Source organism: Phyllobates terribilis, unplaced genomic scaffold (genome assembly GCF_046119375.1).
Source record: "Phyllobates terribilis strain yellow unplaced genomic scaffold, ASM4611937v1 Scaffold_3__8_contigs__length_932513732, whole genome shotgun sequence".
NCBI classification, from domain to species: domain Eukaryota; kingdom Metazoa; phylum Chordata; class Amphibia; order Anura; family Dendrobatidae; genus Phyllobates; species Phyllobates terribilis.
In genome coordinates this window covers 20,128,515-20,155,551 of record NW_027362763.1, presented here as the reverse complement: position 1 = coordinate 20,155,551, position 27,037 = coordinate 20,128,515, and the positions used below count along the sequence as shown (strand labels likewise).

Genomic DNA, 27,037 nt, shown 5'->3' with positions numbered 1-27,037 from the left:
CAGCTCTCCTCCTCCTCCCCCCCATACACCTCAGCTCTCCTCCTCCTCCCCCCCATACACCTCAGCTCTCCTCCTCCTCCCCCCCATACACCTCAGCTCTCCTCCTCCTCCCCCCCCCATACACCTCAGCTCTCCTCCTCCTCCCCCCCATACACCTCAGCTCTCCTCCTCCTCCCCCCCATACACCTCAGCTCTCCTCCTCCTCCTCCCCCCCATACACCTCAGCTCTCCTCCTCCTCCCCCCCCCATACACCTCAGCTCTCCTCTCACTTTACGGCACGCAATGCTTAGTAGCTGAGTCACGTGACTGGTCGCTGTCACATGACCATGTGACGTCAGAAGGTTCCTCTCCACCATCTTACTTGAGGACGCGTCCGTTCAGTGACGTTCCATCCTCCGCCCATGACAGTCACATGGTGCTGACGTCATCACAGGTCCTTCAGCTGCTGCAGTAGGTGCAGGTTGTTGTCTCTGATGTCAGCCGCTGTGTACACAGGAGTTATGTATACTGTGATGTGTAAGGTAAGAGGCCGAGGAGGAGGAGAGCCGAGGTGTATGGGGATGAGGAGGAAAGCTGAGGTGTATGGGGAGGAGGAGGAGAGCTGAGGTGTATGGGGGGAGGAGGAGGAGGAGAGCTGAGGTGTGGGGGGAGGAGGAGGAGGAGAGCTGAGGTGTGGGGGGAGGAGGAGGAGGAGAGCTGAGGTGTGGGGGGAGGAGGAGGAGGAGAGCTGAGGTGTGTGGGGATGAGGAGGAGAGCTGAGGTGTGTGGGGGAGGAGGAGAGCTGAGGTGTGGGAGGAGGAGGAGGAGGAGGAGAGCTGAGGTGTGTGGGGATGAGGAGGAGAGCTGAGGTGTGGGGATGAGGAGGAGAGCTGAGGTGTGTGGGGGGAGGAGGAGGAGGAGGAGGAGAGCTGAGGTGTGGGGGGAGGAGGAGGAGGAGAGCTGAGGAGGAGAGCTGAGGTGTGGGGGGAGGAGGAGGAGAGCTGAGGAGGAGAGCTGAGGTGTGTGGGGGAGGAGGAGGAGAGCTGAGGTGTGGGGGGAGGAGGAGGAGGAGAGCTGAGGTGTGGGGGGAGGAGGAGGAGGAGAGCTGAGGTGTGGGGGGAGGAGGAGGAGGAGAGCTGAGGTGGGGGAGGAGGAGGAGGAGAGCTGAGGTGTGGGGGGAGGAGGAGGAGGAGGAGAGCTGAGGTGTGGGGGAGGAGGAGGAGGAGAGCTGAGGTGTGGGGAGGAGGAGGAGAGCTGAGGTGTGGGGAGGAGGAGGAGAGCTGAGGTGTGGGGAGGAGGAGGAGAGCTGAGGTGTGGGGGGAGGAGGAGGAGGAGAGCTGAGGTGTGGGGGGAGGAGGAGGAGGAGAGCTGAGGTGTGTGGGGATGAGGAGGAGAGCTGAGGTGTGGGGGGAGGAGGAGGAGGAGAGCTGAGGTGTGGGGGGAGGAGGAGGAGGAGAGCTGAGGTGTGTGGGGGAGGAGGAGGAGGAGAGCTGAGGTGTATGGGGATGAGGAGGAGAGCTGAGGTGTATGGGGATGAGGAGGAGAGCTGAGGTGTGTGGGGGAGGAGGAGGAGGAGAGCTGAGGTGTGGGGGGAGGAGGAGGAGAGCTGAGGTGTGGGGGGAGGAGGAGGAGGAGAGCTGAGGTGTGTGGGGGCAGGAGGAGGAGAGCTGAGGTGTGTGGGATGAGGAGGAGGAGAGCTGAGGTGTATGGGGGGGAGGAGGAGAGCTGAGGTGTGTGGGGGGAGGAGGAGGAGAGCTGAGGTGTGTGGGGGGAGGAGGAGGAGAGCTGAGGGGTGTGTGGGGGGAGGAGGAGGAGAGCTGAAGGGTGTGTGGGGGGAGGAGGAGGAGAGCTGAAGGGTGTGTGGGGGAGGAGGAGGAGAGCTGAGGGGTGTGTGGGGGGAGGAGGAGGAGAGCTGAGGGGTGTGTGGGGGGAGGAGGAGGAGAGCTGAGGGGTGTGTGGGGGGAGGAGGAGGAGAGCTGAGGGGTGTGTGGGGGGAGGAGGAGGAAGCTGAGGGGTGTGTGGGGGGAGGAGGAGGAGAGCTGAGGGGTGTGTGGGGGGAGGAGGAGGAGAGCTGAGGGGTGTGTGGGGGGAGGAGGAGGAGAGCTGAGGTGTGGGGGAGGAGGAGGAGGAGAGCTGAGGTGTGTGGGGGGAGGAGGAGAGCTGAGGTGTGTGGGGGAGGAGGAGGAGAGCTGAGGTGGTGTGGGGGGAGGAGGAGGAGAGCTGAGGTGTGTGGGGGGGAGGAGGAGGAGAGCCGAGGCGTATGGGGGGGAGGAGGAGGAGGAGAGCCGAGGCGTATGGGGGGGAGGAGGAGGAGGAGAGCCGAGGCGTATGGGGGGGAGGAGGAGGAGGAGCCGAGGCGTATGGGGGGGAGGAGGAGGAGGAGAGCCGAGGCGTATGGGGGGGGAGGAGGAGGAGGAGAGCCGAGGCGTATGGGGGGGAGGAGGAGGAGGAGAGCCGAGGCGTATGGGGGGAGGAGGAGGAGGAGAGCCGAGGCGTATGGGGGGGAGGAGGAGGAGGAGAGCCGAGGCGTATGGGGGGGAGGAGGAGGAGGAGAGCCGAGGCGTATGGGGGGGAGGAGGAGGAGGAGAGCCGAGGCGTATGGGGGGGAGGAGGAGGAGGAGAGCCGAGGCGTATGGGGGGGAGGAGGAGGAGGAGGAGAGCCGAGGCGTATGGGGGAGGAGGAGGAGGAGGAGAGCCGAGGCGTATGGGGGGGAGGGGGAGGAGGAGGAGAGCCGAGGCGTATGGGGGGGAGGAGGAGGAGAGACGAGGCGTATGGGGGGGAGGAGGAGGAGAGCCGAGGTGTATGGGGGGGAGGAGGAGGAGGAGGAGAGCCGAGGCGTATGGGGGGGAGGAGGAGGAGAGCCGAGGCGTATGGGGGGGGGAAGGAGAGGGAGAGCCGAGGCGTATGGGGGGGAGAGCCGAGGCGTGTGGGAGGAGGAGGAGGAGAGCCGAGGCGAGGCGTTTGATGGGGGGAGGAGGAGGAGAGCCGAGGCTTTTGATGGGGGGAGGAGGAGGAGAGCCGAGGCGTATGGGGGAGGAGGAGGAGAGCCGAGGCGAGGCGTTTGATGGGGGAGGAGGAGGAGAGCCGAGGCTTTTGATGGGGGGAGGAGGAGGAGAGCCGAGGTGTGTGGGAGGAGGAGGAGAGCCGAGGTGTGTGGGAGGAGGAGGAGAGCCGAGGTGTGTGGGAGGAGGAGGAGAGCCGAGGTGTGTGGGAGGAGGAGGAGGAGAGCCGAGGCGTATGGGGGGAGGAGGAGGAGAGCCGAGGCGTATGCGGGGAGGAGGAGGAGAGCCGAGGCGTATGGGGGGAGGAGGAGGAGAGCCGAGGCGTATGGGGGGAGGAGGAGGAGAGCCGAGGCGTATGGGGGGAGGAGAGGAGAGCCGAGGCGTATGGGGGGGAGAGGGAGAGCCGAGGCGTATGGGGGGGGAGAGGGAGAGCCGAGGCGTATGGGGGGGGGGGGGAGAGAAAGCCGAGGCGTATGGGGGGGGGGAGAGAGGGAAAGCCGAGGCGTATGGGGGGGGGGGGAGGAAAGGGAGAGCCGAGGCGTATGGGGGGGGGAGAGAGGGAGAGCCGAGGCGTATGGGGGGGGAGAGAGGGAGAGCCGAGGCGTATGGGGGGGGGGAGAGAGGGAGAGCCGAGGCGTATGGGGGGGGGGAGAGAGGGAGAGCCGAGGCGTATGGGGGGGAGGGGGAGAGGGAGAGCCGAGGCGTATGGGGGGGAGGGGGGAGAGCCGAGGCGTATGGGGGGGGGGGGAGAGAGGGAGAGCCGAGGCGTATGGGGGGAGGGGGAGCCGAGGCGTATGGGGGGAGGAGGAGGAGAGCCGAGGCGTATGGGGGGAGGGGGGGGGGAGAGAGAGGGAGAGCAGGGGAGAGGGAGAGCCGAGGCGTATGGGGGGGAGAGAGGGAGAGCCGAGGCGTATGGGGGGGGGAGAGAGGGAGAGCCGAGGCGTATGGGGGGGGAGAGAGGGAGAGCCGAGGCGTATGGGGGAGGGGAGGAGAGGGAGAGCCGAGGCGTATGGGGGAGGGGGGGGGGGGGGGGGGGGAGAGGAGAGCCGAGGCGTATGGGGGGGGGGGAGAGGGAGAGCCGAGGCGTATGGGGGGGGGGAGGAGAGGGAGAGCCGAGGCGTATGGGGGGGGGGGGAGAGGGAGAGCCGAGGCGTATGGGGGGGGAGGAGGAGGGAGGAGGAGGCGAGGCTGTGGGGGGGGAGAGAGGGAGAGCCGAGGCGTGTGGGGGGGAGGAGGAGAGCCGAGGGTGTGGGGAGGAGGAGGAGGAGAGCCGAGGTGTGGGGAGGAGGAGGAGGAGGAGAGCCGAGGTGTGTGGGAGGAGGAGGAGGAGGAGAGCCGAGTGTGTGGGGAGGAGGAGGAGGAGAGCCGAGGTGTGTGGGAGGAGGAGGAGGAGAGCCGAGGTGTGTGGAGGAGGAGGAGGAGGAGGAGAGCCGAGGTGTGTGGGAGGAGGAGGAGGAGGAGAGCCGAGGTGTGTGGGGAGGGGAGGAGGAGGAGAGCCGAGGTGTGTGGGAGGAGGAGGAGGAGGAGAGCCGAGGGGTGTGGGAGGAGGAGGAGGAGGAGAGCCGAGGTGTGTGGGAGGAGGAGGAGCCGAGTGTGGGGAGGAGGGAGGAGGCCGAGGTGTGTGGGAGGAGGGAGGAGAGCCGAGGGGTGTGGTGGAGGAGGAGGGAGGAGGAGGAGAGCCGAGGTGTGTGGGAGGAGGAGGAGGAGGAGAGCCGAGGTGTGTGGGAGGAGGAGGAGAGCCGAGGTGTGTGGGAGGAGGAGGAGAGCCGAGGTGTGTGGGAGGAGGAGGAGGAGGAGGAGAGCCGAGGTGTGTGGGAGGAGGAGGAGGAGGAGGAGAGCCGAGGTGTGTGGGAGGAGGAGGAGGAGGAGAGCCGAGGTGTGTGGGAGGAGGAGGAGGAGAGCCGAGGTGTGTGGGAGGAGGAGGAGGAGGAGGAGAGCCGAGGTGTGTGGGAGGAGGAGGAGGAGGAGGAGAGCCGAGGTGTGTGGGAGGAGGAGGAGGAGGAGAGCCGAGGTGTGTGGGAGGAGGAGGAGGAGGAGAGCCGAGGTGTGTGGGAGGAGGAGGAGGAGGAGAGTCGACGTGTGTGGGAGGAGGAGGAGAGCCGAGGTGTGTGGGAGGAGGAGGAGGAGGAGAGCCGAGGTGTGTGGGAGGAGGAGGAGAGCCGAGGTGTGTGGGAGGAGGAGGAGGAGAGCCGAGGTGTGTGGGAGGAGGAGGAGGAGGAGGAGAGCCGAGGTGTGTGGGAGGAGGAGGAGGAGGAGGAGAGCCGAGGTGTGTGGGAGGAGGAGGAGGAGGAGAGCCGAGGTGTGTGGGAGGAGGAGGAGGAGGAGAGCCGAGGTGTGTGGGAGGAGGAGGAGGAGGAGAGTCGACGTGTGTGGGAGGAGGAGGAGAGCCGAGGTGTGTGGGAGGAGGAGGAGGAGGAGAGCCGAGGTGTGTGGGAGGAGGAGGAGAGCCGAGGTGTGTGGGAGGAGGAGGAGAGCCGAGGTGTGTGGGAGGAGGAGGAGAGCCGAGGTGTGTGGGAGGAGGAGGAGGAGAGCCGAGGTGTGTGGGAGGAGGAGGAGGAGGAGAGCCGAGGTGTGTGGGAGGAGGAGGAGGAGGAGAGCCGAGGTGTGTGGGAGGAGGAGGAGAGCCGAGGTGTGTGGGAGGAGGAGGAGGAGGAGGAGAGCCGAGGTGTGTGGGAGGAGGAGGAGGAGAGCCGAGGTGTGTGGGAGGAGGAGGAGGAGGAGGAGGAGGAGAGCCGAGGTGTGTGGGAGGAGGAGGAGGAGAGCCGAGGTGTGTGGGAGGAGGAGGAGGAGGAGGAGAGCCGAGGTGTGTGGGAGGAGGAGGAGGAGAGCCGAGGTGTGTGGGAGGAGGAGGAGGAGAGCCGAGGTGTGTGGGAGGAGGAGGAGGAGAGCCGAGGTGTGTGGGAGGAGGAGGAGGAGAGCCGAGGTGTGTGGGAGGAGGAGGAGGAGGAGAGCCGAGGTGTGTGGGAGGAGGAGGAGAGCCGAGGTGTGTGGGAGGAGGAGGAGAGCCGAGGTGTGTGGGAGGAGGAGGAGAGCCGAGGTGTGTGGGAGGAGGAGGAGGAGGAGAGCCGAGGTGTGTGGGGAGGAGGAGGAGGAGAGCCGAGGCGTGTGGGGTGGGGGGGAGGAGAGGGAGAGCCGAGGCGTATGGGGGGGGGGAGGAGAGGGAGAGCCGAGGCGTATGGGGGGGGGGGAGGAGAGGGAGAGCCGAGGCGTATGGGGGGGGGGGAGGAGAGGGAGAGCCGAGGCGTATGGGGGGGGGGGAGGAGAGGGAGAGCCGAGGCGTATGGGGGGGGGGGGAGGAGAGGGAGAGCCGAGGCGTATGGGGGGGGGGGAGGAGAGGGAGAGCCGAGGCGTATGGGGGGGGGAGGAGAGGGAGAGCCGAGGCGTATGGGGGGGGGGGGAGGAGAGGGAGAGCCGAGGCGTATGGGGGGGGGGGGAGAGGGAGAGCCGAGGCGTATGGGGGGGGGGAGGAGAGGGAGAGCCGAGGCGTATGGGGGGGGGGGGGAGAGGGAGAGCCGAGGCGTATGGGGGGGGGGGGAGAGGGAGAGCCGAGGCGTATGGGGGAGGGGGGGGAGGAGAGGGAGAGCCGAGGCGTATGGGGGAGGAGAGGGAGGAGAGGGAGAGCCGAGGCGTATGGGGGAGGGGGGGGGGAGAGGGAGAGCCGAGGCGTATGGGGGAGGGGGGGGGGGGGGAGAGGGAGAGCCGAGGCGTATGGGGGGGGGAGGAGAGGGAGAGCCGAGGCGTATGGGGGGGGAGAGCCGAGGCGTGTGGGAGGAGGAGATCCGAGGAGAGGCGTTTGATGGGGGGAGGAGGAGGAGAGCCGAGGCTTTTGATGGGGGGAGGAGGAGGAGAGCCGAGGTGTGTGGGAGGAGGAGGAGAGCCGAGGCGTATGGGGGGAGGAGGAGGAGAGCCGAGGCGTATGGGGGGAGGAGGAGGAGAGCCGAGGCGTATGGGGGGAGGAGGAGGAGAGCCGAGGCGTATGGGGGGAGGAGGAGGAGAGCCGAGGCGTATGGGGGGAGGAGGAGGAGAGCCGAGGCGTATGGGGGGGAGGGGGGGGAGGGAGGGAGAGCCGAGGCGTATGGGGGGGAAGGGAGAGCCGAGGCGTATGGGGGGGGGGAGGAGAGGGAGAGCCGAGTCGTATGGGGGGGGGGGGGAGGAGAGGGAGAGCCGAGGCGTATGGGGGGGGGAGGAGAGGGAGAGCCGAGGCGTATGGGGGAGGGGAGGAGAGGGAGAGCCGAGGCGTATGGGGGAGGGGAGGAGAGGGAGAGCCGAGGCGTATGGGGGAGGGGAGGAGAGGGAGAGCCGAGGCGTATGGGGGAGGAGGAGGAGAGCCGAGGCGTTTGATGGGGGAGGAGGAGGAGAGCCGAGGTGTGTGGGAGGAGGAGGAGGAGGAGAGCCGAGGTGTGTGGGAGGAGGAGGAGAGCCGAGGCGTATGGGGCGGAGGGGGGAGAGGGAGAGCCGAGGCGTATGGGGGGAGGAGGAGGAGAGCCGAGGCGCATGGGGGGGAGGAGGAGGAGGAGAGCCGAGGCGTATGGGGGGGAGGAGGAGGAGGAGGAGAGCCGAGGCGTATGGGGGGGGGAGGAGGAGGAGAGGCGAGGCGTTTGATGGGGGGAGGAGGAGGAGAGCCGAGGCGTTTGATGGGGGGAGGAGGAGGAGTGCCGAGGTGTGTGGGAGGAGGAGGAGTGCCGAGGTGTGTGGGAGGAGGAGGAGTGCCGAGGTGTGTGGGAGGAGGAGGAGAGCCGAGGCGTATGGGGCGTATGGGGGGCAGGGGAGCCGAGGCGTATGGGGGGAGGAGGAGGAGAGCCGAGGCGTATGGGGGGGAGGGGGGAGAGGAGAGCCGAGGCGTATGGGGGGGGGAGCCGAGGCGGAGGGGGGGGGGGGGAGAGAGGGAGAGCCGAGGCGTATGGGGGGGGGGGGGGGAGCCGAGGCGGAGGGGGGGGGGAAGAGAGGGAGAGCCGAGGCGTATGGGGGGGGGAGAGAGGGAGAGCCGAGGCGTATGGGGGGGGGGGAGAGAGGGAGAGCCGAGGCGTATGGGGGGGGGGGAGAGAGGGAGAGCCGAGGCGTATGGGGGGGGGGAGAGAGGGAGAGCCGAGGCGTATGGGGGGGGGGGAGAGAGGGAGAGCCGAGGCGTATGGGGGGGGGGGAGGAGAGGGAGAGCCGAGGCGTATGGGGGGGGGGGGGAGGAGAGGGAGAGCCGAGGCGTATGGGGGGGGGGGGAGGAGAGGGAGAGCCGATGCATATGGGGGGGGGGGAGGAGAGGGAGAGCCGAGGCGTATGGGGGGGGGAGGAGAGGGAGAGCCGAGGCGTATGGTGGGGGGGAGGAGAGGGAGAGCCGAGGCGTATGGGGGGGGGGGAGGAGAGGGAGAGCCGAGGCGTATGGGGGGGGGGGGAGGAGAGGGAGAGCCGAGGCGTATGGGGGGGAGGAGAGGGAGAGCCGAGGCGTATGGGGGGGGGAGGAGAGGGAGAGCCGAGGCGTATGGGGGGGGGAGGAGAGGGAGAGCCGAGGCGTATGGGGGGGGGGGGAGAGGGAGAGCCGAGGCGTATGGGGGGGGGGGGGGAGGAGAGGGAGTACCGAGGCGTATGGGGGGGGAGGAGAGGGAGAGCCGAGGCGTATGGGGGGGGGAGGAGAGGGAGAGCCTAGGCGTATGGGGGGGGGAGGAGAGGGAGAGCCGAGGCGTATGGGGGGGGGGAGGAATGGGAGAGCCGAGGCGTATGGGGGGGGGGAGAGAGGGAGAGCCGAGGCGTATGGGGGAGGAGGAGGAGGAGGAGAGCCGAGGCGTATGGGGGAGGAGGAGGAGAGCCGAGGCGTGTGGGAGGAGGAGGAGGAGGAGAGCCGAGGTGTGTGGGAGGAGGAGGAGGAGGAGAGCCGAGGTGTGTGGGAGGAGGAGGAGGAGGAGAGCCGAGGTGTGTGGGAGGAGGAGGAGGAGGAGAGCCGAGGTGTGTGGGAGGAGGAGGAGGAGGAGAGCCGAGGTGTGTGGGAGGAGGAGGAGGAGGAGAGCCGAGGTGTGTGGGAGGAGGAGGAGGAGGAGAGCCGAGGTGTGTGGGAGGAGGAGGAGGAGGAGAGCCGAGGTGTGTGGGAGGAGGAGGAGAGCCGAGGTGTGTGGGAGGAGGAGGAGGAGGAGAGCCGAGGTGTGTGGGAGGAGGAGGAGGAGGAGGAGAGCCGAGGTGTGTGGGAGGAGGAGGAGGAGGAGGAGAGCCGAGGTGTGTGGGAGGAGGAGGAGGAGGAGGAGGAGAGCCGAGGTGTGTGGGAGGAGGAGGAGGAGGAGGAGGAGAGCCGAGGTGTGTGGGAGGAGGAGGAGGAGAGCCGAGGTGTGTGGGAGGAGGAGGAGGAGGAGGAGAGCCGAGGTGTGTGGGAGGAGGAGGAGGAGAGCCGAGGTGTGTGGGAGGAGGAGGAGGAGGAGGAGAGCCGAGGTGTGTGGGAGGAGGAGGAGGAGGAGGAGAGCCGAGGTGTGTGGGAGGAGGAGGAGGAGGAGGAGAGCCGAGGTGTGTGGGAGGAGGAGGAGGAGGAGGAGGAGGAGAGCCGAGGTGTGTGGGAGGAGGAGGAGGAGGAGGAGAGCCGAGGTGTGTGGGAGGAGGAGGAGGAGAGCCGAGGTGTGTGGGAGGAGGAGGAGGAGGAGGAGAGCCGAGGTGTGTGGGAGGAGGAGGAGGAGAGCCGAGGTGTGTGGGAGGAGGAGGAGGAGGAGGAGAGCCGAGGTGTGTGGGAGGAGGAGGAGGAGAGCCGAGGTGTGTGGGAGGAGGAGGAGGAGGAGGAGGAGAGCCGAGGTGTGTGGGAGGAGGAGGAGGAGGAGGAGAGCCGAGGTGTGTGGGAGGAGGAGGAGGAGAGCCGAGGTGTGTGGGAGGAGGAGGAGGAGAGCCGAGGTGTGTGGGAGGAGGAGGAGGAGGAGGAGGAGAGCCGAGGTGTGTGGGAGGAGGAGGAGGAGGAGGAGAGCCGAGGTGTGTGGGAGGAGGAGGAGGAGGAGGAGAGCCGAGGTGTGTGGGAGGAGGAGGAGGAGGAGGAGGAGAGCCGAGGTGTGTGGGAGGAGGAGGAGGAGGAGGAGAGCCGAGGTGTGTGGGAGGAGGAGGAGGAGGAGGAGAGCCGAGGTGTGTGGGAGGAGGAGGAGGAGGAGAGCCGAGGTGTGTGGGAGGAGGAGGAGGAGAGCCGAGGTGTGTGGGAGGAGGAGGAGGAGAGCCGAGGTGTGTGGGAGGAGGAGGAGGAGGAGGAGAGCCGAGGTGTGTGGGAGGAGGAGGAGGAGAGCCGAGGTGTGTGGGAGGAGGAGGAGGAGGAGAGCCGAGGTGTGTGGGAGGAGGAGGAGGAGGAGGAGAGCCGAGGTGTGTGGGAGGAGGAGGAGGAGAGCCGAGGTGTGTGGGAGGAGGAGGAGGAGAGCCGAGGTGTGTGGGAGGAGGAGGAGGAGAGCCGAGGTGTGTGGGAGGAGGAGGAGGAGAGCCGAGGTGTGTGGGAGGAGGAGGAGGAGAGCCGAGGTGTGTGGGAGGAGGAGGAGGAGGAGGAGGAGAGCCGAGGTGTGTGGGAGGAGGAGGAGGAGAGCCGAGGTGTGTGGAAGGAGGAGGAGGAGGAGGAGGAGAGCCGAGGTGTGTGGGAGGAGGAGGAGGAGGAGAGCCGAGGTGTGTGGGAGGAGGAGGAGGAGGAGGAGAGCCGAGGTGTGTGGGAGGAGGAGGAGGAGAGCCGAGGTGTGTGGGAGGAGGAGGAGGAGAGCCGAGGTGTGTGGGAGGAGGAGGAGGAGAGCCGAGGTGTGTGGGAGGAGGAGGAGGAGAGCCGAGGTGTGTGGGAGGAGGAGGAGGAGGAGAGCCGAGGTGTATAGACGTTGGTGATTTCTGTGCACTGTACTCTCTATAAGGACGTCCTCTGTGCAGTAGCTCCATTCTCGCTGTCCCACTACAGAGATGAGTAGGTCGGAGTTGCTGTATGGAGGTTGATGATATCTGTGCACACTGTACTTGTTAGAACCCTCCTGTTTGTTTTTCCATCTTGTGTTTTGCGGTCACGTGACCATCTGCCTTTATATTCCAGCTCCTCCCTTCTGGCTGTGCTGGACTTCAGTGTTTGACTGTTTCTCTAGCTAAGTGCTTCTGTGCCTTTCGCTGTCAGTTCGCTTGGTCCTCTGGGACCTCTAGTACCTTTTTTGTCTGTTTGTCTTTTTGTGTTCTGCAACAACTTCTCTGTTTAGGAGGTGTTCCAGTCCTTAGTTCTTTTAGGGACCCCTCCCCTTATGCTATAGGTCTTCGTTCAGACTAGCCGAGGACTAAGGCGGGTCTGTTCTCTAGGAACAGGCAGGCCGCTACATCGTAGGGATTCAGCTTAGTCTTACTGTAGTGACAGCTTTCCCCTATCTTTCCTTAGTTGATGTTGCAGATCATAACAGTACTGTCTATAAGGACGTCCTCTGTGCAGTAGCTCCATTCTCGCTGTCCCACTACAGAGATGAGTAGGTCAGAGTTGCTGTATGGAGGTTGGTGATTTCTGTGCACACTGTACTCTCTGTTCTGCAGTTTACACTAAGGCTTCCATTCACCTAAGACTGATGTCGCCAGGTTCAGCCACAGTCTGATGTGTATGGTGCCCCCGACTCTCCGTTGTGACGGACGGGAAGGTTTCGGGGTGTTGGAAGTCAATGGTCGATCCTCTTGTTGTCCCTGAAGATGAGCTGCTACAGGAGCCTGACTGCTCTCTGCCGGTGCCTTCACATTGCGCTTATCTTCACGTTCACGGGTCCCGTCGGGGCCTGCATCCTATCCCCCTGCAAACGGGATTCTGACATATGTGCTGACGGGTGAACGTCCTCTCTGACTTGCATCATTTTCAGGCATGTGCGTCTATTGGAGGCAGAAACTCAGATGTAGCTGACTGTGCCTTGGTGTCTGCGTCCAGTGTGATTAGACGCAGAAAAATAACGCACGGCCGAGCGCACGGTAAAGCGCAGGTGTCAGCAGGATTTTACCTCGACCCGCACTACTAGATGCATTATGTAAAATAGCAGGCAGGTCAGTGAATGCACAGCGCCCCCCACAGGCTGCCCGGAGCACGGGCATATCATTATCTCCAAACTGACAGTAAAGATTACTCAAGAAGCACAGGACGGATTTCATCACCAGGTGTCATATGAATCAGTGTCATGTCACCCACCTGACAGTGTATGCGGTTACTGAGCACAATCCTGCTGACAGCTGGGCTCTAACTCTGTTGGCACGATTAGTCTATGGACCCGTCAGCACATGGGTATGGAGTCCCTTTTTGCAGGGGGGTTCAGTCGCATTCCCAGCAGGACCCATGAATGTGAAGATAAGCGCAATGTGAAAACGCCTTAATAAAGAGCACCAGAATGTGAGGCGAAGTGCTCCGGAGTATGTGACAGTTAGAAGAGCGAGATTGGGGAAAATCAGTGTTTGATCCTCTGCCGATTTTGTAAGTTTTCCCACCTACAGAGAATGGGGACGTCGGTAATTTTTATCACAGGTCACTTCACCTGTGAGAGACAGAATCTAAGAATAAAATCCGGAGAATCACATTGTATGATTTTTACATAATTTACATTTTATTACATGAAATAAGTATTTGATCACCGACCAACCAACAGGAATTCTGTCTCTCACAGATCTGTTTTTCTTTAAGAAGCCCTCATACACTGCACTCATTACCTGCACCTGTTTGAACTCTTTACCTGTAGAAAAGACACCTGTCCACACACTCAATCACATTCCCATCTCTCCACCATGGCCAAGACCAAAGAGCTGTCTAAGGACTCCAGGGACAAAATTGTAGACCTGCATTAGGCTGGGATGGGCTACAGGACAATAGGCGAGAATTGGTGAGAAGGTAACAACTGTTGGCACAATTATTAGAAAATGGAAGAAGGGCAAGATGACGTCAATTTTCCTCGACCTGGGTCTCCATGCAAGATCTCACCTCGTCGGGTAAGGATGATTCTGAAAAGGGTCAGGAATCGGCCCAGAACTATATGGGAGGACCTGGTCAATGACCTGAAGAGAGCTGGGACCACAGTCTTAAACATTACCGTTAGTAACACACTACGCCATCATGGAATAAAATCCTGCAGAGCACGCAAGGTCCCCCTGCTCACACCAGCACATGTCCAGGCCCATTTGAAGTTCACCAATGACCATCTGGATGATCCAGGGGAGGCATGGAAGAATGTCATGTGGTCAGATGAGACCAAAATAGAACTTTTTGGTATACACTGCACTCGCCGTGTTTGTAGGAAGAATAAGGATGAGGACAGCCCCAAGGAAAACCATCCCAACTGTAAAGCATGGTGGGGGAAACCTACTACTTTTGGGGGTGCTATTCTGCCAAGGGGACAGGTCGACTGCACTGTATTGAAGGGAGGATGGATGGGGTCATATCACGAGATTTTGGCCAACAACCTCCTTCCTTCAGTAAGAGCATTGAAGATGGGTTGTGGCTGGGTCTTCCAGCATGACAATGACCCGAAACACACAACCAGGGCAACTAAGGAGTGGCTCTGTAAGAAGCACAGTGAGGTCCTGGAGTGGCCTAGCCAGTCTCCAGACCTGAACCCAATAGAAAATCTTTAGAGGAAGCTGAAACTCAATGTTGCCCAGCGACAGCCCCAAAACCTGAAAGATCTGGAGAAGATCTGTATGGAGGAGGGGGCCAAAATCCCTGCTGCAGTGTGTGCAAACTTGGTGAAGAACTGCAGGAAACGTCTGACCTCTGTAATTGTAATAAAGTTTTCAGCACCAAATATTAAGTTCTGTTTTTCTATTGTATCAAATACTTATTTCATGTAATAAAATGCAAATAATTATGTAACAATCATACAATGTGATTTTCTGGTTATTTTATATTTTTTCTCTCACAGGTGAAGTGACCTACGATGAAAGGGGTCGGCGTGCAGCACACGGAGTGACGGACCACCAGGTATTGAGATATTTCCATTTCATGCTGTGTCTGATTGAATTATAGGCCTAACTTATTTAGTAGTCTGTATGTATACCCTCTAGACTTTCTAATTGGTCAAGATTAGTGATGAGCGACCACTAAAATGCTCGGGGGCTCGATGCTCGGGTCGAGCACATTGGAATACTCGGGTCGAGCAACGAGCCCAATGTAAGTCTATGGGAAACTCGAGCATTTTTCTGGTGGTCCCCCGGTGGCCTGCAGAAGGTCAAAAATTGCCCAAATCGATGGGAACAGTGCTCAATTAAACGTCAGGCAGAATATATAGGCAGACAGGCAGGCAGGGTATATAGGAGGGTGCATGAAAAACATAGCAGGGCACTTGGAACACACTAGTGCCCTCCGATTTTCATGCACCCGTCTCTTTAAAAAAGCCGGCAATTCATCAGCGGCATACACCGGTACCTGACAATTTAGAACAGAAAGAATAGAGCTTCACACATAGATTAGATAGATAGAAACATGTCAGTCACATATATAAGAAGTACAGTGACAGTGTTGGTTACTGTACTTGTCATTTAGTGTTAAAATAAAGGATTTATTAAAAAAAAAATTGGCGTGGGGTTCCCCGTAATTTTAGTCTCTAGCGGAGGTTAAGCAGACTGCTGGGGCAGATGTTTGAAGCCTGGGAAGGGGGTAATACCCACGGAGCTTCCCAGGCTACTAATATCAGCCCCCAGCTGAATACCTAGCCTTTACTAGCTATTAAAATGGGGGGACCCCCCCAAAAAAATGACGTGGGGTCCCCCCTATTTTAATAGCTAGCAAAGGCTAGGCAGACAGCTGCGGGCTGATATTAATAGCCCAGGAAGGGTACCATGAATATTGGCCCCCTCCCAGGCTAGAAACACCAGCCGTCAGCCGCCCCAGAAATGGCGCATCCATAGGATGCGCCAATTCTGGCACTTAGCCTCGCTCTTCCCACTGCCCTGGTGCGGTGGCAGGGGGTAATAGGGCTGGGGTTCATGTCAGCTTATAATGCCAGCTGACATCAAGCCCAGGTTAGTAATGGAGAGGCGTCTATAAGACACCCCCATTACTAACCACATAGTCAAAGTTAAAAAAAAAAACACAAACACCCAGAATAAAGTCCTTTAATTGAAATAAAGACACAATTCTTTATTGTTCTAAATTAAACCATACTTACCATCACGCCCATTCCAGCTGAAGCCAACGATCTCCTGCAATAAAAAAGGGAATTAGTCCTACCGGTAATTAGGTTTCCAGGAGTCCAGCCTGACAGCACACCAGGAGGTAGTCCTTCATGTCCGACTAGGGGCAGGAACACACGAGAGGTTAAAAGGCCCCTCCCCACCCTCCATCGCCAGTGTTTTTCCCAAGTACCACACCAGGATGGATGCAACACAATTTTATTGAAACTACCGATACATGTTAAATCCTCACATGCTCTGGCAACTCAAAAGGGGGAGGGAATATAAGGGTGCTGTCAGGCTGGACTCCTGGAAAACCAATTACCGGTAGGACTATTTCCCTTTTTCCAGGATGTCCCTCCTGACAGCACACCAAGAGAAATGCCAACTAAATGGTCCTAGGGAGGGAATACAGCCTGGGGTACTTTCTTCCCAAAGGCTGTCTGCTGATTGGACAACAAATTTAGTCTATAATGCTTACAAAATGTATTCAACCCTGACCAGGTGGCTGCATTACATATCTGCTCTGAGGAAGCTCCTGCTCTCTCTGCCCATGAGGTGGAAATGGATCTGGTGGAGTGGGCCCTTATGCCTTCTGGCACTAACATCCCCCTAGAAACATAAGCATGGGAAATGGCCGCTTTGATCCATCTGGCCAAAGTCAATTTTGATGCAGTCTTTCCTTTGTTCTTCCCCCAGAACTGGACAAACAAACTAGAGTCTTTCCTCCATTCTTTTGTGGCATCTAGATAGTGGAGAACCGATCGCCTGACATTCACCGAGTGGAAGCCCTGTTCTCCTGGGTTTCTTGGCTGATCGCAGAAGGCGGGCAAAATGATCTCCCTATTCAGGTTGGAGTCCGACACCACCTTGGGTAAAAAAGAAGGATCTAGTCTAAGGATTAGGCGATTGTCCAAAATCTGCATATAAGGGAATACTACCGAGAGGGCCTGAATCTCCCCCAGTCGCCTGGCCAAAGTTATGGCCACCAAGAACACTTTTTTTAATTGAGAGTGACCTGATACTAATATCCTGCAGGGGTTCAAAGGGGCTTTTACATAGGGCGTTTAGCACTAAATTTAAGTCCCACGGGGCCACCTTTTCCCTTTATAAAGGGCCTTAATCTACCCACTGCTTTCGAGAATCTGGACACCCACGGATGTTTAGCCAAGGGATAGTCTAAGTATGAACTTAAGGCCGAAATCTGGACCCTAAGCGTGCTGGGGCTTAGTCCCTTGTCATACCCTGCCTGGAGAAATTTATAAGCATTCTGGAACTGGTGGGGCCTGAGTCTCTATTATTGCGTTCCTGTATACCGAACAGAATCTCTTCCATACCTTTGAATAAATGGCCGTTGTCACCGGTTTTCTACTTGCCTGAAGGGTCATGATGACCCTCTCAGAGAGGCCCCTGGACCTCAAGATCAACCTTTCAGGATCCAGGCCGACAGCTGAAACCACTCCACCGCAGGATGCTTCAGAGGTCCCTGAGACAGAAGGTCGTGTCGCAGCGGGAGAGGGAAGTGATCTTCTGCTGTCATCCGCATCAAGAGGGGGAACCAGCTTCTTTTTGGCCAGAAGGGGACCACTGCGATCACTGTGGCCCCGTTCTCCCGAATCTTCCGTAGCATTCTTGGTATTAAGGGTATGGGAGGGAAAGCGTAAGCTAACGGCATATCCCAGGTCTGGGACAGCGCGTCGACCCCCGCTGGATTGTCCTCTGAGCACCTGGAAAATAATTTTTGGGTTTTCGCGTTCTTCCTTGAGGCAAAAAGGTCTATTGAAGGGGTCCCCCATTTCTTTATTAACTGAAGAAAGACTGCTTGGTGAAGTTCCCACTCTGATGGGTCTATCCTTTCCCTGCTCAGGAAGTCTGCCACCTGATTTTGGGAGCACCTGAGATGAAGAGCTGAGATGGAGGAAACCGTATTTTCTGCCCAAGCGAAAATTTCCTCTGCTATCGCCTGGAGCCATGTATGTCTTGGTCCTCCCTGATGTTGAAGGAAGGCTACTGTGGTGGAATTGTCCGAGAGAATCCTTGCGTGTTTGCCTGCTAGTAGCGACTGACAGCTCTGTAGGGACTCCCAAACTGCTCTTAGCTGAGGAGCTGAATTTTTTTACTATGTCCTGAGCTTTCTTTTGAGGGAGTCTGGATAAGCCCTGGTGCGAATCTAATAGCACTCCCAAGAATATCTTCTGGTTGCTTGGAGCTAGGTCTGATTTTCCTAAATTTAGAACCCACCCCAAGTCTGACAATACTCGCATTACCCGACGCTGATGAAGAATTAACTGCGCGTCTGAATTTGCTAGTAGAAGAAAGTCGTCTAGGTTGGGAATTATGACTATGCCCTCTCTCCTTAGATGGGAGACTACTTCCGACACTATTTTGGTGAAGATAAGGGGTGCCGATGACAGGCCGAATGGAAGACATTGGAACTGATAGTGGCTTACGCCACCTTTCCCTTTTGTTGCAAACCTGAGGTATCTGTGTCTTGAAGGGTGTATGGGTAATATGCCTGCTTCAAATCCAAGGTACACATCACCGCGTCTTTGGGTACCAGAGGTATCACTGATTTTATTGACTCCATTTTGAACCTCTTGTACTTTACCCACTGGTTCAGGGGTCTGAGGTTTATAATTGTCCTGTACTCTCCCGATGGTTTTTTTATGGAGAACAGTCTGGAATAATGGCCCCTGTGTCTCTCTGAACGAGGGACCGGTGTTATTGCTCCGTCCTGGAGGAGCTGCCTGATGTCTACTTCCAGCCTTCTGAGGGCCGCTGTTCAACTGGCTTCCGTGATCTGAAATCGTCGGGGGGGTGGATTGAGAAAACTCTATCTTGTACCAGTGTTCTATAAGTTGTAAAATCCACTGATTTTGGGTTATTCTCTGCCAACTTCCTAGGAAATGCTGCAGCCTCCCCCCGCCCCCCCCCTACTGGTCCTGTGTCATTGACGCGTCTGTCTCAGACTAGGCCCGGGCAAGTCCCTGCGGCCTCTACCACCCTTCGGGTAGCTCCATCTACCCTCTTTCCCTTTTCCTCTATAATTCTGGGACTGGGTGGGGCGGCTCCTTCGAAAGGAAAAGGGGTGTCTAGGTTGTCCCTCCGGAAACCCCGCTTTACTATCGGCCGCCTTCTGCAGAATGCTGTCCAGTACAGGTCCAAAAACCTGTAGGCCGGAAAATGGGATAGCACAAAGTTTGTTTTTGGACTGCATATCGCCTGTCCAAGACCTCAGCCAGAGTGCCCTACGGGCCGAATTCGACAGCGCATCATTTCTTGCCGCGAACCGGACAGATTCTGCTGACGCATCTGCCATGAAATTTACTACCATCCTGACCATGTATAAAGCCTCGGCTATATCCTCCCTGGAACCACTCTGTCTCAGTTTGGCTTCCAGGTCCCCCAACCATAAGCTTGCTGATCTGGCCACGGACGTGGCCGCAATATTGGTCTTGATGATTGCAGCTGAAGCCTCCCAGGATTTCTTAAGTAGACCGTCCACTTTTTTGTCCATCGGATCATTTAGACTCGCATCCTCAAAAGGGGTTGTTGTCTTCTTGGAAACTCGGGCTACTGGTACGTCGATCTTTGGCAACTCTTCCCAGATTCTGGACTCTTCCTTTTCGAAGGGAAGACGGGACCTAAACTCCCCCTGGGATTGATAAACGCTTTTCTGTGTTTTTCCATTCCTCCAGAGTCATGGATCTGATGTGCTTTTTAACTGGAAAACATCTACTTTTCCTTGCCTGTAGCCCACTAAACATTTGTTCCTGGATGGACTGAGCTACCTGCGGCTGTTCAATGTTCATATTATTGAGTACCGCCTGTAATAGCTCCTCTGTATCAGCCGAGGAGAAGAGGTATCTTTTATTCTCCTCCCGCTGACCACAAGGTAAATCAAAATCCAGCTCCTGTGACTGGTCTGATCCATAGGCTCCCTCCTCTTCTTCTGAAGAGACTATACAATCCTGCCTGGGTTTTTTGCAGGGAGGTTCGCCTGTAGGGGCCTGTGCTGCTAAAAGGGTGGACACCGAAGACTGCACTTCCTCTTTAATCATAGCCTTTACTTTGGCTGTAAATGTGGCCTGCTCCTCCGCCATAACTTTTGCTATACAGTCCTTGCACAGCTGTTTGTTATATGTGTCTAGAAGCCTGGTATTACAAGTTGGGCATCGCCTAGACCTCTTCTTATGAAATGATCCCTTTGGGGTCCCTTTATCCTATGGACAGTATCAGACACAGGCAGTTTGTCAGGATAAATCACAATAGCTCAGCGACAAAAAGGGGCCCTATAGATGCTTAGAAGAGGAATAGGGGCATATGATGAGAACATTGTTCTTCCTCTGTATAAAGCGCTGGTAAGGCCGCACTTAGAATATTGTGCACAGTTCTGGGCTCCGGTGCTCAGGAAAGACATATTGGAGCTAGAGAGGGTACAAAGAAGGGCGACTAAGGTAATAAAGGGAATGGAGGGACTAGAATACCCAGAGAGGTTGTCAAAATTAGGCCTATTTACGTTGGAAAAGAGAAGGCTTAGGGGAGACCTCATAAACATGTATAAATACATCAGGGGGCAGTACAGAGATCTCTCCCATGACCTGTTTATACCAAGGATGGTGACAAAGACGAGGGGGCACACTATGCGTCTGGAGGAAAGGAGGTTCCTGCACCAGCATAGAAGGGGATTCTTTACTGTCAGAGCCGTGAGACTCTGGAACTCTCTGGGAGAGGAAGTGGTGATGTCCAACTCACTTAACGAGTTCAAGAGAGGCCTGGACGCCTTTCTGGAGAACAATAAAATTACATCTTATGCTTAGTTAATTAATCCAGGGATTTAATCCGACTGCCAGATTGGTGTCGGGAAGGGAATTTTTCCTCAATGATGTAAATTGGTCTATACTGCATGTTTTTTTTTTTGCCTTCCCCTGGATAAACGCTGCGGAATAGCTGCAGTGCACAAGAAATAGGCTGAACTGGATGGACGCTTGTCTTTTTTCGGCCTTATAAATTATGTAAATATAAACTATGTAACTTACGTGACCCAGGGAAATGGCCGTGGAATCCGTGTGCTGCGCGGGGCTACCCTCCATAGCTCACTATAGGTGCAGTGCCTAACCGACAGACACACATGGACAGATTTTACCTGTCTGCCATCATCCCCAGGCTTCTCCTTCCTGCTTACCTCCTAACCAGAAGTGCTTTCCAGGGTGGAACGCACGGCGCAACCGCGTCACCGGAAGTGCGCCGGCCGGCAGAGGCAGCGCGCCCAGAGCCCTCCGAGGAGGGAAGCGGCGCCTTCCAGGAGCTCCACTCCACTGGGCTGGCTGAGGGACCGGGACGGGTTTCAGTCGGCAGCCTGTCTTGACAGCGGGAGGAGACAGGTATGGCAACCCCTCCGTCCCCTGGGCTGCTCCTATGCTTTCAGCGTTGCTGCGCCCTCTCATGTGCCTGTCCGACTAGGGACAGGAAAAACACTGGCGATGGAGGGTGGGGAGGGGCCTTTAACCTCTCGTGTGTTCCTGCCCCTAGTCGGACATGAAGGACTACCTACTGGTGTGCTGTCAGGAGGGACGTCCTGGAAAGTAAAATAATAAACCAACATCATCCTTACCTTTCCATGGTTCCCGCAACGGCTCCAGCTCTGCTACATTCACATGACCGGCTGGAGCGCAGCAGAAAGCTGCTATCCAGCTTGCCATGCCGCAGACACTGCGGAGATCAGGCATTGAGATGGCAGGCTGGATGGTAGCAGAACGCTGCCATCCTGCTTGTCATCCTCCAGAGACATTGCCTGCGCTCCGCAATATCTCTGAAGGATGGCATGCTGGATGGCTGCGTTCTGCTACCATCCAGCCTGCCATCTCAATGCCGTCCCAGCGTGGGAGAATTCTCCTGCTCAAGCGGTGACGTCATTTGCCGGCACCGCATGCGCAGGAGAATTCTACCACTCTGTCAGTGACGTGCATGAGGTGAGCTGAGTTCATTGGACATGAACTCGGCTCATCTGGGTGCCGTCACAGACAGACACTGAGGAGCGCAAGCATGCTTGAGCTTCTCGGTGTCTGTTGCATGGCAAGCTGGATGGCAGCGTTCTGCTGCTATCCAGCCTGTCATGTCAATGTAGCAGAGCTGGAACAATAAAGAATTGTCTTTATTTCAATTAAAGGACTTTATTCTGGGTGTTTGTGTTTTTTTTTTTAACTTTGACTATGGGGTTAGTAATGGGGGTGTCTTATAGACGCCTCTCCATTACTAACCTGGGCTTGATGTCAGCTGGCATTATAAGCTGACATCAACCCCAGCCCTATTACCCCACTGCCACCGCTACAGGGCAGTGGGAAGAGCGAGGCTAAGTGCCAGAATTGGCGCATCCTATGGATGCGCCATTTCTGGGGCGGCTGACGGCTGGTGTTTCTAACCTGGGAGGGGGCCAATATTCATGACACCCTTCCTGGGCTATTAATATCAGCCCACAGCTGTCTGCCTAGCCTTTGCTAGCTATTAAAATAGGGGGGACCCCACATCATTTTTTTGGGGGTCTCCCATTTTAATAGCTAGTACAGGCTAGGTATTCAGCTGGGAGCTGATATTAGTAGCCTGGGAAGCTCCGTGGGTATTACCCCCTTCCCAGGCTTTAAACATCTGCCCCAGCCGTCTGCTTAACCTCCGCTAGAGACTAAAATTACGGGGAACCCCACACCAATTTTTTTTTTTAATAAATCCTTTATTTTAACACTAAATGACAAGTACAGTAACCAACACTGTCACTGTACTTCTTATGTATGTGACTGACATGTTTCTATCTATCAAATCTATGTGTGAAGCTCTATTCTGTCTCTTATAAATTGTCGGGTACCGCTGCTGAATTGCCGGCCGGCTTTCTTAAAGAGACGGTGCATGAAAACACTATTATTTTTTTAAATAAATCCTTTACACTAAATGACAAGTACAGTAATCAACACTGTCACTGTACTTCATATATATGTGACTGACATGTTTCTATGTATCTAATCTGTGTGATTCTCTATTCTTTCTGTTGTAAATTGTCGGGTACCAGTGTATACCGCTGCTGAATTGCCGGCTTTTCATGTTTCACTGTGAGCACTGTTCCCATCGATTTGGACAATCACTGTAATGCCACTACCAACATGGCTGTGACATTACAGTGAGTGGCTGGCAATTCCTGCATGTTGAGTGGTGCTCTAAATAGCGCCAAACATGCAGGACGGGGACCCGAGCTCCCGCCCGAGCATTGCGCAAGTACTCGATGAGCTCCGTGCGTCTCGAGTACTGAGATGCTCGGGCGAGCACCGAGCAGTGGCGAGCACCGAGCAGTGGCGAGTACCGAGCAGTGGCGAGCTCCGAGCAGTGGCGAGCTCCGAGCAGTGGCGCGCACAGAGCAGTGGCGCGCACAGAGCAGTGGCGCGCACCGAGCAGTGGCGAGCATGCTCGCTCATCACTAGTCAAGTTGTATAACTCTAGTTCTGCTCTGAGTGATTTTACCTGCAATGGTTTAGGTGTATGAGATTTGTAGCCTTATTTGGTCATTGACCTTATATACATTTAACCTTTGATAGGGGTACGTTGCACTTTTTTGCACTTTTTACCCTTTGTATACTGAAGTATGTGGGTGTAATACAGTACTTATCTGATATTGCATCTGCAGCATCCATATACTGTGGTGCAGTTTGGTCTTGTGTTTTTACCATTGTACTTCACATGAAGGCATTATGTGTTTACTCTAGATCCGTGTCTGCACTTTTCCTTAGTGCCACCAAGAACCATTTGATGTTTCTAATAAAGTTTTTTTAGTCTGACACATTGTTCGGCTAGTTCTTTATTTTCTGTACACTATGACCTAGGTGTTCGGTTTTTTCTTTTGGGTTATGATTACGATAAATATTACAGATCTCTCCATTCTCTGTAGGTGGAAAACTTACAGAATCGGCAGAGAATCAAGTACTTCCTTTCCCCACTGAAGGTTGTAGGTCTGCCCTTTCTGGGGGCCTTAGGTCTCACACTCATCTGCCTATAAATCAGATGACTGCAATCTCTGACTAATGTGATCACTGATTCAGTCTTCATCTGCAAATTGTCATTTTTTTTTATTTTTGTTTTTCTTAGCTCGGATTGGACTGAGAAAAAAATTGCAGCATTCTGCAAGGGCCGCGTATATCGGACAAGACTCGCCAGTGCAAGTCAGTGGGTGCGAGAAAAAAATCAAACCGCGCACGGACAGTGTGTGTGACGTCTGATTTTTACGCACCCATCTTATAGGAAACCCTGAATTTCATCAGCCGAGTACAGTAAATTTACAGCATGTAGTAGTTATATAGATAGAAGGGGGTCAGTGAGATATCATCAGTGCAGGTCGTGTTTATTGTACGTGGTTTTTAGGTAATAAATATAAAATTAAAAGAACAAAATGATGTACGGTCCCGCCTATTTTTAATAACCAGCAAAAGCTCAGCAGACAGCTGCGGGCTGATATTAACAGATTGGAAAGGGGCCATGGCTATTGGCCCCCTCCCAGACTAATGACACCCGCCCTCAGCTTCCCCAGAAATGGCGCATCCATTCTGGCGTAGCCTTGGCTCTTCCCAATTGCCCTGGTGCGGTGGCGATCGGGGTAGTGGTTTTGGGGTTGATGTCAGCTTTGTAATGTCCGCTGCCATCAAGCCCAGGGGTCAGTAATGGAGAGGGGGTCTATCAGACATCAAGCCCTGGGGTTAGTAATGGAGAGGGATCTATCAGACATCAAGCCCTGGGGTCAGTAATGGAGAGGGATCTATCAGACATCAAGCCCCGGGGTTAGTAATGGAGAGGGATCTATCAGACATCAAGCCCTGGGGTCAGTAATGGAGAGGGATCTATCAGACATCAAGCCCCAGGGTCAGTAATGGAGAGGGGTCTATGAGACATCAAGCCCTGGAGTTAGACCCCTCTCCATTACTAACCCCGGGGCTTGATGTCTGATAGACCCCTCTCCATTACAACCCCAGAGCTTAATGTCTGATAGTAATGGAGAGGGGTCTATCAGACATCAAGCCCCGGGGTTAGTAATGGAGAGAGGTCTATCAGACATCAAGCCCTGGGGTTAGTAATGGAGAGGGGTCTATCAGACATCAAGCCCCGGGGTCAGTAATGGAGAGGGGTCTATGAGACATCAAGCCCTGGAGTTAGACCCCTCTCCATTACTAACTCCAGGGCTTGATGTCTGACCGGTGCCTCTCCATTACTGACCCCACAACCTGATGTCTGATAGATCCCTCTCCATTACTAACCCCGGGGCTTGATGTCTGATAGACCCCTCTCCATTACTATCAGACATTAAGCTCTTGGGTTGTAATGGAGAGGGGTCTATCAGACATCAAGCCCCGGGGTTAGTAATGGAGAGGGGTCTATCAGACATCAGGTTCTGGGGTCAGTAATGGAGAGGCACCGATCAGACATCAAGCCCTGGGGTCAGTAATGGAGAGGGGTCTATCAGACATCAAGCCCTGGGGTTAGTAATGGAGAGGGGTCTATCAGACATCAAGCCCTGGGGTTAGTAATGGAGAGGGGTGTATCAGACATCAAGCTCTGGGGTTAGTAATGGAGAGGGGTCTATCAGACATCAAGCCCTGGGGTTAGTAATGGAGAGGGGTCTATCAGACATCAAGCTCTGGGGTTAGTAATGGAGAGGGGTCTATCAGACATCAAGCCCTGGGGTCAGTAATGGAGAGGAGTCTATCAGACATCAAGCCCTGGGGTCAGTAATGGAGAGGAGTCTATCAGACATCAAGCCCTGGGGTTAGTAATGGAGAGGGGTCTATCAGACATCAAGCCCTGGGGTTAGTAATGGAGAGGGGTCTATCAGACATCAAGCCCCGGGGTTAGTAATGGAGAGGGGTCTATGAGACATCAAGCCCTGGGGTTAGTAATGGAGAGGGGTCTATCAGACATCCAGCTCTGGGGTTAGTAATGGAGAGGGGTCTATCAGACATCAAGCTCTGGGGTTAGTAATGGAGAGGGATCTATCAGACATCAAGCCCTGGGGTTAGTAATGGAGAGAGGTCTATCAGACATCAAGCCCTGGGGTTAGTAATGGAGAGGGGTCTATCAGACATCAAGCCCCGGGGTCAGTAATGGAGAGGGGTCTATCAGACATCAAGCCCCGGGGTCAGTAATGGAGAGGCGCCGATCAGACATCAAGCCCTGGGGTCAGTAATGGAGAGGGGTCTATCAGACATCAAGCCCAGGGTTTAGTAATGGAGAGGGGTCTATCAGACATCAAGCCCCGGGTTTAGTAATGGAGAGGAGTCTATCAGACATCAAGCCCCAGGGTTAGTAATGGAGAGGGGTCTGTCAGACATCAAGCCCCAGGGTTAGTAATGGAGAGGGGTCTGTCAGACATCCAGCCCTGGGGTCAGTAATGGAGAGGCGCCGATCAGACACCCAAATTACTGACCTAGGAGTCATAAGCAATAGACACAGAGGAGAGTCCTTTAACCCTTTTCTGACCGGAGAAATTTTTTATTCAATCTGACCAGGGTCACTTTGTGTAGTAATACCTCTGGAACGCTTCATCATATCCCATTGATTTTGAGGATGTTTTTTCGTGACACACAATACTTTATAATAATGGTAAATTTAGGTTGATCTGTTTTGCGTTTATTTATAAAAAAAATCTGAAATTTGCCAAATTTTAAAAAAATTCACAATTTTCCATCTTTGACTGACTATGCGTTTAATCCCAATAGTCCGAGCTCACAAACCATGAAGATATCGCATTTCCCTGGTGTCGGCTTTACATCGGCTGCATTTGTAAAGCGTGTTGTTTTTTAGCATTTTAAAAGATTTAACAATGTCGCTGTAATTTTTAATTTTTTTTTCTAGGAAGTTTACAAAAAATATTTTTATAGGGACCTGTTCGGTTTTGAAGTGACTTTGGGGGTCCTATATGTTGGAAACCACACAAAAGTGATATCATTTTAAAAACCGCCCCCCCCCCTCAACGTATTCAAAACTGCTGTCAGGTAGTTCATTAACCCTTCAGGTGCTTTTCAGGAATTAATGCAAAGTGGCATGACAAGAATTAAAGTTTATTTTCACCACCTAAATGTTGATAACTTCTGTACAGGCCACTACAGCCGGCGGACCCTAAGGCCGTTATTTGTGCGTTACCTGCCATGGCAAACACCGGGACCACACAAGATCTCAGGGTGCCGATGGCGTTAAAGAGGGAAACCCCACACTGTTAACTATTTAGATTCTGTAGTCACTATTGACAGCAGAATCTAAGGGGTTAAACGTCCATGATCGGGGCCAACGCTGATCGTGGCTGATGCAGCAAGTTGTCAGCTATAATGTACAGGTGATGGGTGCTGGATTGTCATCAGTTGGGGGACGCTGGTCTCTTATATCGCAGGTGAGTAAAAAGATGTATTGGTGGTCACTAGTGATGAGCGAGCACTAAAATGCTCGGGGGCTCGATGCTCGGGTCGAGCACATTGGAATACTCAGGTGCTCGACCCGAGCAACGAGCCCAATGTAAGTCTATGGGAAACTCGAGCATTTTTCTGGTGGTCCCCCGGTGGCCTGCAGAAGGTCAAAAATTGCCCAAATCGATGGGAACAGTGCTCAATTAAACGTCAGGCAGGCAGAATATATAGGCAGACAGGCAGGCAGGGTATATAGGAGGGTGCATGAAAAACATAGCAGGGCACTTGGAACACACTAGTGCCCTCCGATTTTCATGCACTCGTCTCTTTAAAAAAGCCGGCAATTCATCAGCGGCATACACCGGTACCTGACAATTTAGAACAGAAAGAATAGAGCATCACGCATAGATTAGATAGATAGAAACATGTCAGTCACATATATATGAAGTACAGTGACAGTGTTGATTACTGTACTTGTCATTTAGTGTTAAAATAAAGGATTTATTAGAAAAAAAAAATTGGCGTGGGGATCCCCGTAATTTTAGTC

General features: G+C 56.0%; 1 protein-coding gene across 1 annotated transcript in view; it reads left to right on the top strand.

The window, feature by feature from the left end:
• The first annotated feature begins 385 nt into the window (after positions 1-385).
• Positions 386-27,037, top strand: part of LOC141258706 (uncharacterized) — a 98,308-nt gene continuing 71,656 nt past the window's right edge. Inside the window, exons 1-2 of the mRNA XM_073673728.1 lie at positions 386-522; positions 13,816-13,874. The gene's annotated coding sequence lies outside the window, so the exon portion shown is untranslated. The remainder of the gene's footprint in view (positions 523-13,815; positions 13,875-27,037) is intronic.